The sequence below is a fragment of the Scyliorhinus torazame genome, chromosome 4 (assembly GCF_047496885.1).
Source record: "Scyliorhinus torazame isolate Kashiwa2021f chromosome 4, sScyTor2.1, whole genome shotgun sequence".
Classification (NCBI taxonomy): Eukaryota; Metazoa; Chordata; class Chondrichthyes; order Carcharhiniformes; family Scyliorhinidae; genus Scyliorhinus; species Scyliorhinus torazame.
This window is the reverse complement of record NC_092710.1, coordinates 68,580,227-68,592,393: the sequence shown is the minus strand read 5'-3', so window position 1 is coordinate 68,592,393 and position 12,167 is coordinate 68,580,227. Positions and strand designations below refer to the sequence as shown.

General features: G+C 43.9%; 1 long non-coding RNA gene across 2 annotated transcripts; it reads left to right on the top strand.

Moving 5' to 3' along the window:
• Positions 1 to 964: 964 nt before the first annotated feature.
• LOC140410288 (uncharacterized) lies at positions 965 to 8,087 on the top strand. 2 transcript variants are annotated; one of them, XR_011940609.1, is made up of 2 exons: positions 965 to 1,054; positions 2,492 to 8,087. It is a non-coding gene; the product is annotated as an uncharacterized lncRNA (long non-coding RNA). The 2 variants fall into 2 exon arrangements; XR_011940608.1 differs by having other exon boundaries at positions 985 to 1,393.
• Positions 8,088 to 12,167: the final 4,080 nt, after the last annotated feature.

Here is a 12,167-nt window from a genome sequence, read left to right as displayed (position 1 = left end):
AGGCTTTCGAGAGGGTGCAGAAGAGATTTACCAGAATGTTGCCTGGTATAGAGGGCATTAGCTATGAGGAGCGGTTGAATAAACTCGGTTTGTTCTCACTGGAACGACGGAGGTTGAGAGGCAACCTGATCGAGGTCTACAAAATTATGAGGGGCATAGACAGATTCGATAGCTAGAGGCTTTTCCCCAAGGGAAAATTACTAGGGGGCATAGGTTTAAGGTGCAAGGGGCAAGGTTTAGAGTAGATGTACGAGGGAGGTTTTTTTACACAGAGGGTACTGGGTGCCTGGAACTCGCTACCGGCGGAGGTGGTGGAAGCAGGGACAATAGTGACATTGAAGGCGCATCTTGAGAAATACATGAATAGGATGGGAATAGAGGGATACGGACCCAGGAAGTGTAGAAGATTGTAGTTTAGTCGGGCAGCATGGTCGGCACGGGCTTGGAGGGCCGAAGAGCCTGTTCCTGTGCTGTTCTTTTCTTTGTTGTTTGTTCACATGTACTGCACCTGACATCCATTTGCCCACTCACTCAGCTTGACCAAATCACGCTGAAGCATCTCTGCATCCTCCTCACAGCTTTCCTCTGACAGGCACCCACGCACAGTCATCCACGCATATTCTCTTTATGCATGCACACTCGTATGCCAATATGCATACAATACTTGCATTGCATACATTCCTGTACACGTACTGAGTGCCCTTCCACCGATGTGGGTCTTTTCGGCCAGTGGGGTGGGGTGGCGGGGGGCACTGCCTCGGCAGCTGCTGGCGTTGTTCCTTATCTGGCGTACACGATTGTGGAGGGTCACATCATTTATGTACATCGGGATGGCTCCGATCTCGATCGGGATGCCAATCACTTTTATGTCACCAATGGTAGATTATATACCCAGAACACCATGAGATGCAGAGAGTCCCCCATCAATAACTTTAGGACCCTAGTGCGCAGCTGCTAACACGGTGTGTGCTCTGAGCATGCTCAGTAGTAGTGATGTCGAAAAACTGGAGGAGAGCGGACGGTTCGGGAGGCGGGAGCGGATTGTGAGCACAGGGTAGGAATGCAAACCGCGGTTGGCCTGGGAACTTTACAAACTTCCACGGTAGGCCTGAGGCCCCGAATGAGAAGCTACAGGTCCATATTTACCCCGCGGTGACAGACCCCCCCTGGAGCGAGTTCACTGGCCGCCATTTTGCGTGTGGGAATCAGGGCGAATCGGAGAGGCGGGGTTTCTTCTCCCTGACATGTCGGGGTTACCCAGGCAACCGCCCGCCATTTTGGGAGAGGAAAGCGGAGCTGATTCAGTGAGGCGGGACACACGGACGGCCATCTTACAGTTCTGGATGATATGATGTACTGTCTGCCGCTCCCTCTAAAAATCCGGAGATGCAAGGTCAGCGGCTTTGATTTAGCCCCTTAATTTCTGCAGTAGTCGTCTTGGTTTATTTAAGTTCCTCATTTTTGTCAGACCTATTTGTTTCTGTATAATTATACCCTCTTAAAGGGCATATAAACAACTCCCCCAATGATTTATGTTTCTTGCTGCATCCAAACCAATTGATTTTCTGACCTAAGTTCCTGTCTCTCCTCATTATTCCATCCTTTCTCATCAGGGTTGCTCCCTCCTTTTTCATTCTTCCTGTCTTTTCGAAAAGTTAAACATCCTGCAATAATTATTTCCGAGCATTAGTCACGTTGCAGCTATCTCTCCACAATAGTTCTTCAATCAAACCTATTCATTTATGTCTGTACTGTTTTATCTTTATACATTCAGATCTTTCAGATTTTTCTGATTGTCGCTTACATCACTTTTATCCTAATGCGCCATTCCCTTTGTTACTCGCAGTCTCTCCCTGTCCCACTCTGCTTATTTTTACCCAATATTGTCCCGGGCCATGACTCCCTTGTTGCTTTTTTTCAATCCTCCCGTTCCCCACTTGGGCATCCTGGACAACATATTTTAAACCAGCTTCTTCCACTCCCAGGCTGCCGGTGATATTTAGAACCGACAGGCTATGTGTATATTCAGTGTGAGAGGTTGCAACCCCAGTATAGATACCTGAACTGAAGTTGGAGGATCTCCAGAGCCTGTTCCTGGCTCTGGTTAAATCAGGAATTGATTGATCCGGGATGGGTGGATAACCTGGCAGGGGTTAGGGGAAATCACTCCAGTTATGGCCTCTCTTTTGTGGCTGTGCCTGTGTTTGAGAGGCTCTGGAGATGGAATATGGGGTGTTCACTCGTACAATTATGCTCCATGGCCATTGGGTACCTCTGGGTACAGTGTGTCTCTCTGCCACAGGGAATCACATTCAGATTGAAGTTCCCTTTGCTTCTGTTTTGAATTGTTGCTCAGTTTTGCTCTTTTTTGTTTGATTGAACTACATGTTTGGGAAAACATGAAGGGAACAATGTTCCATAGAAATTAGAATTGTCTGCTCTGGATTTCCAACCTGTACTGAGTGATAACTTCTGTAAACTTCCTTTCCAGGGACTTGGAAGGAGAGGAATTCCAGCCAGGAAACTCAAATCAAATATCATGTCAAGATCTGACAGTCTCTTGGTTCATCAGAACCTTGGAAGGTGTTTTGTCTGTTCTGTCTGAGAAAAGTGTTCCAACATCAGTGTTGATGGAAAAGCCTGGAGGCACATACCTGAGAGAGACTGTTTCTGTGCACTGATTGGAAAGAGCTTTCACCAGTTACACAGCCTGGAGAAACCATACACATGTTGGGTTTATGTGGAGAAGGAGTCAACTGATCGTCCAATCTGGTAGAGACACAAGAACAACCGCACCATGGAGAAACCATGGAAATGTTGGGACTGTGGGAAGGGATTCAGATCCCCATCTCAGCTGAAACTTCATCGACACACTCACACTGGTGAGAAACCATTCACCTGCTCTGTATGTGGTAAAGGATTTGCTCAGTCATTTAATTTGGTGTCACACCAGCAAGTTCACACCGAGGAGAGACCTTTCAAATGTGCCGACTGTGAGAAAAGCTTTAAGAACAATGTGGGGTTAATTCAACACCAGCAGGTCCACACAGAGGAGAGACCTTTCAAATGTGCCGACTGTGAGAAAAGCTTTAAGAGCAATGTGGGGTTAATTCAACACCAGCAGGTTCACACAGAGGAGAGGCCTTTTCAATGCTCGCTCTGTAGACATAGTTTTAAGACCTCTGGGGGTTTGATTCAACATCAACAAGTTCACTCTGAAGAGAGACCATTCAAATGCTCTGTTTGTAGACAGAGTTTTAAGAGCAACGAGGGTTTGATTCAACACCAGCAAGTTCACAGTGAGGAGAGACCTTTTCAATGCTCTATCTGTAGACAGAGTTTTAAGAGTTCTGGGGGTTTAATTCAACACCAACAAGTTCACTCTGAGGAGAGACCTTTTCCATGCTCAGTCTGTGGGAAGGGTTTTAAAAGCAACGAGGGTTTAATTCAACATCAACAAGTTCACAGTGAGGAGAGACCGTTCAGTTGCTCTCATTGCGTGAAGAGCTTTAAGACCTGTGAGGGTTTAATTCAACATCAACAAGTTCACTCCGAGGAAAGACCTTTTAAATGCTCTGTCTGTGGGAAGGGTTTGAAGAGCAACGAAGGTTTAATTCAACACCAACAAGTTCACAATGAGGAGAGACCGTTCAGTTGCTCTCAGTGCGAGAAAAATTTCAGGCAATTGTCTCACCTCACTGAACATTTACGTGTTCACACTGGGGAGAGGTCCCTTACTTGCCCCGTGTGTGGGAAGGGATTCACATGTGCTTCCCACCTTACTGAACATCTCCGTGTTCACACTGGGGAAAGGCCCTTCACTTGCTCCATGTGTGGGAGGGGATTCACCTGTGATTCCCACCTCACTGAACACAAGCGTGTTCACACTGGAGAGAGGCCTTTCACTTGCCCCATATGTGGGAGGGGATTCACTTGTGCCTTCCATCTCACTGAACATCTCCGTGTTCACACTGGGGAAAGGCCCTTCACCTGCTCCATGTGTGGGAAAGGATTCACTTATGCTTCCCACCTCACTGAACATCTACGTGTTCACACTGGGGAGATCATTCATCTGCTCTCAGTGTGGCAAGAAGTTCAGACTGTATTCCATCCTCATTGAACACAAGCATGTTCACACTGGGGAGAGGGGAATCACTGCCTCATCTCACATCAGTGAACACAAAGTTATTCACACTGGAGAGAAACCATCCACATGCTCAGTGTGTGAGAAGGGATTCACATGTTCATCCGATCTCAGAAGACACAAAACTGTTCACTCCGATGATAGACCATGTAAATGTTCAAACTGCGGGGAAAAACTTACAAACAGAAACAAACTGATGAAACACCACTGTGTTGACGCTGGGGAGTGGACATTCACCAGCTCCGTGTGCATGAAAAGGATTCACTCAAATCATTGCAGCTCAGTAAACATCAATTTGTTCACACTGATAAGAGACATTTTAAATGCTCTGACTGGGAAGAGTTTGAAAAGCACAGGAAATCTGATGAGATATAAACCAACTCAACCTCTCCCCAGTATATCAACATCCTGAGGGTTACCATTAGCCAGAAACTGAACTGGACTAGTCATGTAAACACTTATGTCTACAAGATGTTACTACAGGACCGAAAGATTCTAGAAACCAACCCTCGCTCAAAAGATCAGAACTTTAACTTTTTTTAGAAAATGTGAAGGAACAGAGTCACAGTATTGCCAATTCATTTTTAATAATAAAAACACATTTATTAAACATGAAGAGTTTGATTATAATGCAACACTCCTTTAATCCCCATTAGCTTCACGTGCATAGTTTTCAAAGATAACACACCACTCAAACCAAATGGCCGATGCCACGCAACCGTTCTTTCATGGATTTCTTCTCAAAATCTGCCCAGATGATTGTTATAAGTGCTTCCAAACTCCACTGCCCAAAATCTTCTTTCAAACAATAATTTCCATGAGCTCTTTTCATTAAGAATCCAGCTCCAGGTTGTCCACCTCATTTCAGGTACCCTTTGCTTAAATGCTTTCACACTAACTCCAAGATTCAGCCATCGATTTCCACAATTATTTCAACTTGCATTCTACACGCTGCAGTTAAATATCACAAACCTGAGAACCAATTCAGATATCTTCCTTGCTTCTCACTTGCCAACTTCTACTTGTCTCCATGAAACAGAACTCTGGACTAGTTCCAATTCATCTTTGTTCCTTCAACTTAAGACTTATTGGAAACTTCCCTCCATTTCTCGTGTTTCCTTAACTCGTTGTCCTTTAGATTTCTGGCATTGTCTTTAACCATTACTCCATTTCATCGATAAACACCCTGGGGGATGTTCCTTCTCGAGCTTCCTATAATCAACTTCAATGAATTCCATTAAAAACACAATCCAAAAAAGCCTTCCTACACTAAAGGTGCCCTTGGTTACTGAGTAATGTAATTTTACTTCCCACACTGTATCCTTCTCTGAGCACAGTAGAAACAGTTTGAACTGACCAAACCTCCACAAACACCTATGTCTAACATGAATCTTAACTAGTGTTTTACTCTATTCACACAGAACCACTAAATTTAAACCCACTTAAATCGCGACCTTATTTCTAATACTTAACAAAACAAATATTAATCACTTAAAACTACCTGTTTTCCTGACAAAAGAGCAGTCAGTGAATTGGAAACCCGCAGTGAGTAACTCATCTCCTTACTCCCCAAAGCCTGTCGTCCATCTACAAAACCCAAGTCAGGAGTATGATTGAATACTGTCCCCTGGACTGGTTGAGAGCAGATCCAAAAGCAGCCATTAAGAAGCTTGACACTGTCCAGGACAAAGTAGCCTCCTTGATTGGCACCTCTTCCACAACCATTCACTCCATCCATCACCGATGCACAGTCACAGCAGAGTGCACCATCTACAAGATGCACTGCAGGAACTCACAAAGGCTTCTCCACAACATCTTCCTAACCCATGCTCATCTGGAAGGACAAGAGTGGTAGATACATGGGAACAACACCGCCTGGAATTTGCCTGCAAGACACCATCCTGATTTGGAAATATATCACCGTTCCTTCACTGTCACTAGGTCAAAATCCTGAACTTCCTTCCTAAACAGCACGTTGGGTGTACCTACACTTCATGAACTGCAGTGGATCATGAAGGCAGCTTACCACCATCTCAAGGGAAATTAGGTACAGGCAATAAATGCTGGCTTAGCCAGCAAACCCCACATCCCTTGAATAAATAAAATAAGGCTCTTCAGTTACTGCGTGTGTGTGGCAAGGGATTCATTGCAACCCAGTAAACATCAACTGATTCGAGTTGATAAGATACTATTTAAATGTTTAAACTATGAGAGGAACTTTCAAAGTACAAGTAATCTGCTGAGATACCAGTGAACTTACGCTGGAGAGAGGCTGGTTACCTGGTCAGTGTGTGGAAAGTGATTTAACCTAATGTCTACCCCGCTGAGACACCAGTGAATGCACAAGGGACTGCACGTTTTGATTCTGCTTTTTTTTTTTGCTGCTGTCACATCCGGTACTGAACCATGTTGATGAAATCAGTTTGTTTCTAAGAGGAGACTGATTGATGTCCTGTTTCTGACTGTTCCATTTTTGGGTCTTTTCTCCTTTGTTAATGGAAGATTTGTATTTATATGGAGCCTTTCACAACTTCAGAATGTCCCAAAGTGCTTCACAGCCAATGAGGTTCCTTTGAAGTGTAATCCCTGTTGTAATGTGGGAAATGCGGTCGACAAATTGTGCAACATGTTCCCACCAATACAAATGTGATTGTGATCAGAGAATCTGTTCAGTGATGTTTGTTGAAGGATACATATTGAGCAGGACACCAGGGAGAACTCCCCTGCTCTTTACAATAACCTCATGTGAACTTTTACACCCAACTGAGGTGGCAAGGTAGCACAGTGGCTAGCACTTGCTTTGCAGCGCCAGGATCTCAGGTTCGATTCCCTGCTTGGGTCACTGTCTGTGAGGAGTCTGCACGTTCTCCCCGTGTCTGCGTGGGTTTCCTCCGGGTGCTCTGGTTTCCTCCCACAAGTCCCGAAAGACATGCTGTTAGGTAATTTAGACATTCTGGATTCTCCCTCTGTGTACCCGAACAGGCATCGGAGTGTGGCTACTAGGGGATTTTTACAGTAACTTCATTGCAGTGTTAATATAAGCCTGCTTGTGACAATAATAAAGATTATTATTAATAGATGGGGCCATATTGAAGATCTCATCTGGAAGACGGCACCTGACCATGCAGGGCTCCCTCAGTACTGCATGAAATTAAAAAACCTGGATTTTCCACTTATGTGGATTTGAACCCACAACCCTCTGATACAGATAGGAATGTGACCAGTGAGCGACAGCTAACACATCCTTGTTTGGACAATTTTTATTAGTCCATTGACAATTCCAAGATTTTAGTTTTGCTGTCATAGAGGTTCGAATTCGTCGGTAATTTCAAAGCATTTTATTGAGAAGCTGCAATTTTGATATCAGACAGAGAAAGAGGGAGAAAAGACATACAGCCCGGAACGGATGCTGGTTAGACAAGTGGAGGGAGGGGAATGCTGATCTTGGGTGGAGATGGAAGCCTCCGCAGAATGGTTTACTGGTCCCAGTTGGGATAGGTGAAGAATGGAGCAGATGAAGCTGATTTCCAAGCCTGGGCGTGGCAGCTTGATCTTTTCTCAGTCGCCTGAGCCAATGAGTTTGGTTGAAGCTGGCATGGATCACAGAAATTCTTCGTCTGAAATGATTTTCCCTCTTAAAGGCCCTTTTGTGTACTCTTATTTTTGGGATTCTTGCATCAATCACTTCAACTCTGCATTAGCAAGGGACAGATATTCAAGGAAATACCTCCTATTTGCATTGGAAATCTATGAATTGATTTCTTGGTATATTGATTGCTGGGACATCCTGTTTAACCTTTACTCAAACAGGTGGTTGTGATCTCCCACCCTATCAGATTGTCTTGTTTCAGAGTGTATTATAGACATGTCCTTGGCAGAGATGTTTGTCAACCTAGAGAGAGTTATTCCTAAAATATTCAATAAACGTCTGAAGATTTTATAAGATTATTGGACTTTATTTCTTACAGATCACTCAATGTTAAGGAAGCAATATCCTTCTTGACTTCTGACAAACTGATCTCTGGCTAACCCGGCTATGAGCTTGTTTTCCTAATATCTTGATCACATTCAGGAGAAAATATATTGAGGCTACCACAATTATCAGAATCAGCAAAACACACCTTTGAGCTGCCCCATAAATAAATGCAAAAACGTTTCCAGTAAAATATGGTAACTGTCGACTGAGATTCATTCCTTCCCCCTCAAACCGCAGACCACCCTCCCCACCACGGAATATCTCTCACAATTCGTAATTCTCAACATGCTGTCAATGCACACGGTTCAAACAAAGGTTCATGCCTGGACTTTAGATCCCCCAGTTCTCAAACACCATTTTAAACTTTGTTTTTTCAATACTTCAGATATTTTCTTAGCTTTGCCCAATTCTTGTTGGTTTTTTCACTTTCCTTCAGGCTCCTTTCCAAATGACTAATAGAACGAAAAAAAATAACTTTTTCGAGTAAAAGAGGGAGCAACCTCCCACAGGCTGTGATCTCTGGATCAGAACTTCGAGGCTGAAGCTTATCTTCAGGGAATCAACCTTTCACTTCCTTTCACAATTGTACAAGTACATTGTAATTCATAATTAAAGGTTTACTTTTCATCCAGTAATTGTACTTTTCTCAGGTGAAGCTGGCAGCATTTTAGATTAAATACCAATTGTATAATTTTCTTGTAGCTGATATATGCGGATGATCATGCTTACTGTCGATTGGCAAGTACATCCACCCCACTGTGCTTGTGGATACACTCAGTCTACAAGTAGACAAACTTAGAATGACCCTTGTAAAGGTATTCCCTGTGACACCCGGGACTGAAATGCCTTGTAGTTTTTGCAATCTCCTCTGTCAACTTAGTTTTTATATATGCTGATGTTCTTTGCATCACACGTGTCCGGTGAAATAGATCCTGCTGCCCAACAGAGGAGGAGGATGGCCTGAAGGTGCGGCAGTGGCTGGGTCTTTCCATGCTTGAACAGTTCAGTTGTAATTCCATCCATGTTGGAAGTCTTTCAGATGTCATCTTTGCTGAGTGGGTCTTAAACCAGTTTTTGTTGTGTGTTGGACTGTTAGCAACATGTTCCTGTAGGGAAATGATTGAACTCAGTAGATTCCAAACTTCAACAGTATCAATGTGAACTGATGAAGCTTTTATTCGTGTGCCTGAACAATTTTGTCCAAATTTGTTTCATGATCCTTGATAATTTAATTCCATAACGATGATGCCAGTGTGAAACATGTATAAGTCAGTAAGAATTGTCAGCAAGGACTAATCAGAACTCATTGGAGATGTTAAATCAATGGAAACTTTCAGAAACTGAATTTTAGATTTTGCACCAAATTTAGAATTGAACTGAAAGTTCATAATTTGTTAACATGAGCAGAAACAAACATAATATTGTCAGACTATCAGAGCTGGATGTGTTTAACAGTAGAATCCAAGCCCTGTAGTCACGTGTGAATGGTATTTCAGCAGACATGGTGACTGAGTGAATCCCTTCCCACACATGGAGCAGTGGAATGGCCTCTCCCTAGTGTGAGTACGTTGGTGTGTTTTCAGGCTGTAAGTCCTCCTGAAGCCCTTTCCACAGTAAGTGCAGTTGAACAGGTTCTCCCTAGTGTGAATTCGCTGGTGTGTAATCAAGTTGGCTGACTGCCTGAACGTCTTCCACAGGAGGTGCAGCTGAAGGGCTTCTAAGTGTGAACTTGCTCATGTATTAGGTGGTAGGCTGACCGACTGAATCCCTTCCCACACCCCAATATGAACTTGCTGATGTGCATTGAACTTCACTGACTGCTTGAACCTCTTTCCACAGGACGTGCAGCTGAAGGGCTTCGCCAATTGAATTCGCTGGTGTATCATGACGCAAGATGTGTTTCCCACACACAGAGCAGATGAATGGCATCTTCCCAGTGTGGCTGCGTCAATGGACTTCCAGCACATATCGATAATTAAGTCTTTTACCACAGTGCTCACGTTTCCATGGCCTCTATCCAGCGTGATTTCATCGGTGGTTTTCCAGCTGCTCTGGATAATTCAATCCTCACATTTCCATGGTTTCTGCAAAGCGAATATGTCCTCAAAGATTTAAATTCTTGTCTGACACTCCCCCTTGTGGTGCAATCCGAATACATCGCAAAATCACGACCATTTCTATGAAATAGGAGTGGGGCACTCGGCCCCTTGAGCCTGCTCCGCCATTCAATAGGATCGGGGTTGATTTGATTGTAAACTATCCAATCTCGTATCCATGTCACTATTTTATCCCTATACCATGAGCCATTTAAACCTACTCTGTTTCCTGTTAACTATCCAATCTCCTATCCATGGTAACCCCCTATACCATGAGCCATATGAACCTACTCTGTTTCCTGTTAACTATCCAATCTATCCATGGTAATATTTTATCCCTATTCCATGAGCCATTCAAATCTACACTGTCCTCATAACTATCCAATCTCCTCTCCATATTAATATTTTGCCCCCTACACCATGACCCATTCTACCTACTCTGTTTCCTGTTAACTATCCAATCTCCTCTCCATATTATTCTTTTACCCCCAACACCATGACCCATTATACCTACTCTGTTTCCTGTTAACTATCCAATCTCCTCTCCATGTTAATACCCATTATACCTACTCTGTTTCCTGTTAATTGTCCCATCTCCTATCCATGGTAATATTTTACCCCCCGCATCCTCAGTCTGCACATGCGTTGCTGCCCATTAAATCCCGGACTCCAGGCTCGGGGTTTGATGAATTTACAGCTTCTTAAGTTGCTTCTCAATTGACGTCCCTGGTTAAATAAAAGTAAAAACAAAGTAAATAAAATGCAGGGTATTTTCGAAGACTCCGGACCCTGAAATCCGCCGGCTCGGTCCATCGCTCCCGCCCTTTCTGACCCACTCCCAGTCACCGCGCATCTGTCAGAGTCCAGTTTCATATGTGGACTGCGCATGCTCCGGCTCACAATGCTCTGGTGATTGACGTCAGCTAATGCCCAATAGAAACAGGGGGCGGGTCTGGAGCCATGGAGCGATCGGCCGGTCCTCCAACCAATCGGTGAATGAGGGGCGGGGCTGTGCCCGGATCTCCCTCATTGACTGGAACTCAGCAACAGATGGCACAGTAGCAGCACTGCTGTCTCACACCGCCAGGATCCCAGTTCCATTCCGACCTTGGAGTTTGAGTTGGTTTCCTTCAGGTGCGGCCGTTTCCTCAGTACAAAGATATGCAGCTTAGATGGATTGGTCATGGTCAATGCACGGAGTTGCGGGGACAGAAGTGCTGGGGAGTGATCCGAGATAGAGTGCTCCTTTCGGGCGGCGGTGCATTGTCGGGAATGTATGAAAACCCTCTAGATGTAAAGCAAGCATTTCAATATTTGATACAGGACTATAGCACCATGATTAAATAATGGCGAAATTAAGGACTCATTTAAAGGAATAATTAGATCAATAACTGCACCGACAGAGAGGGTAGAGAAAATGTTAATACTGTTCTCATTCAGAGCAACACTGACCAACAGAACAACATAAAGGAACAATTGATCTTAAAGATAATAGTAAGAAGCCTTACAACCAGGTTAAAGTCCAACAGGTTTGTTTCGATATCACTAGCTTTCGGATCACTGCTTCTGCCCCAGGTGAGTGAAGAGGTATGTTCCAGAAACACATATATAGACAAATTCATCTGTGGATCTGTAAAGATTTAATCACCTGCCAATGCTCGCATTCCAAGCATTGTCTGGCATCTTTGAATTTGTCTATATATATGTTTCTGGAACATACCTCTTCATTCACCTGAGGAAGGAGCAGCGCTCTGAAAGCTAGTAATATCGACTTTAACCTGGTGTTGTAAGACTTCTTACTGTGTTCACCCCAGTCCAACGACGGCATCTCCACATTAAAGATAATATTGTAGTTTCTGTGAAGGGGGTTTGCCGACTCAGTTTTAAAGGGGTTAAAACATATATGTTTTCCAGATTAGACAATCTGATTAAAATCTAGAACTTGGATAGG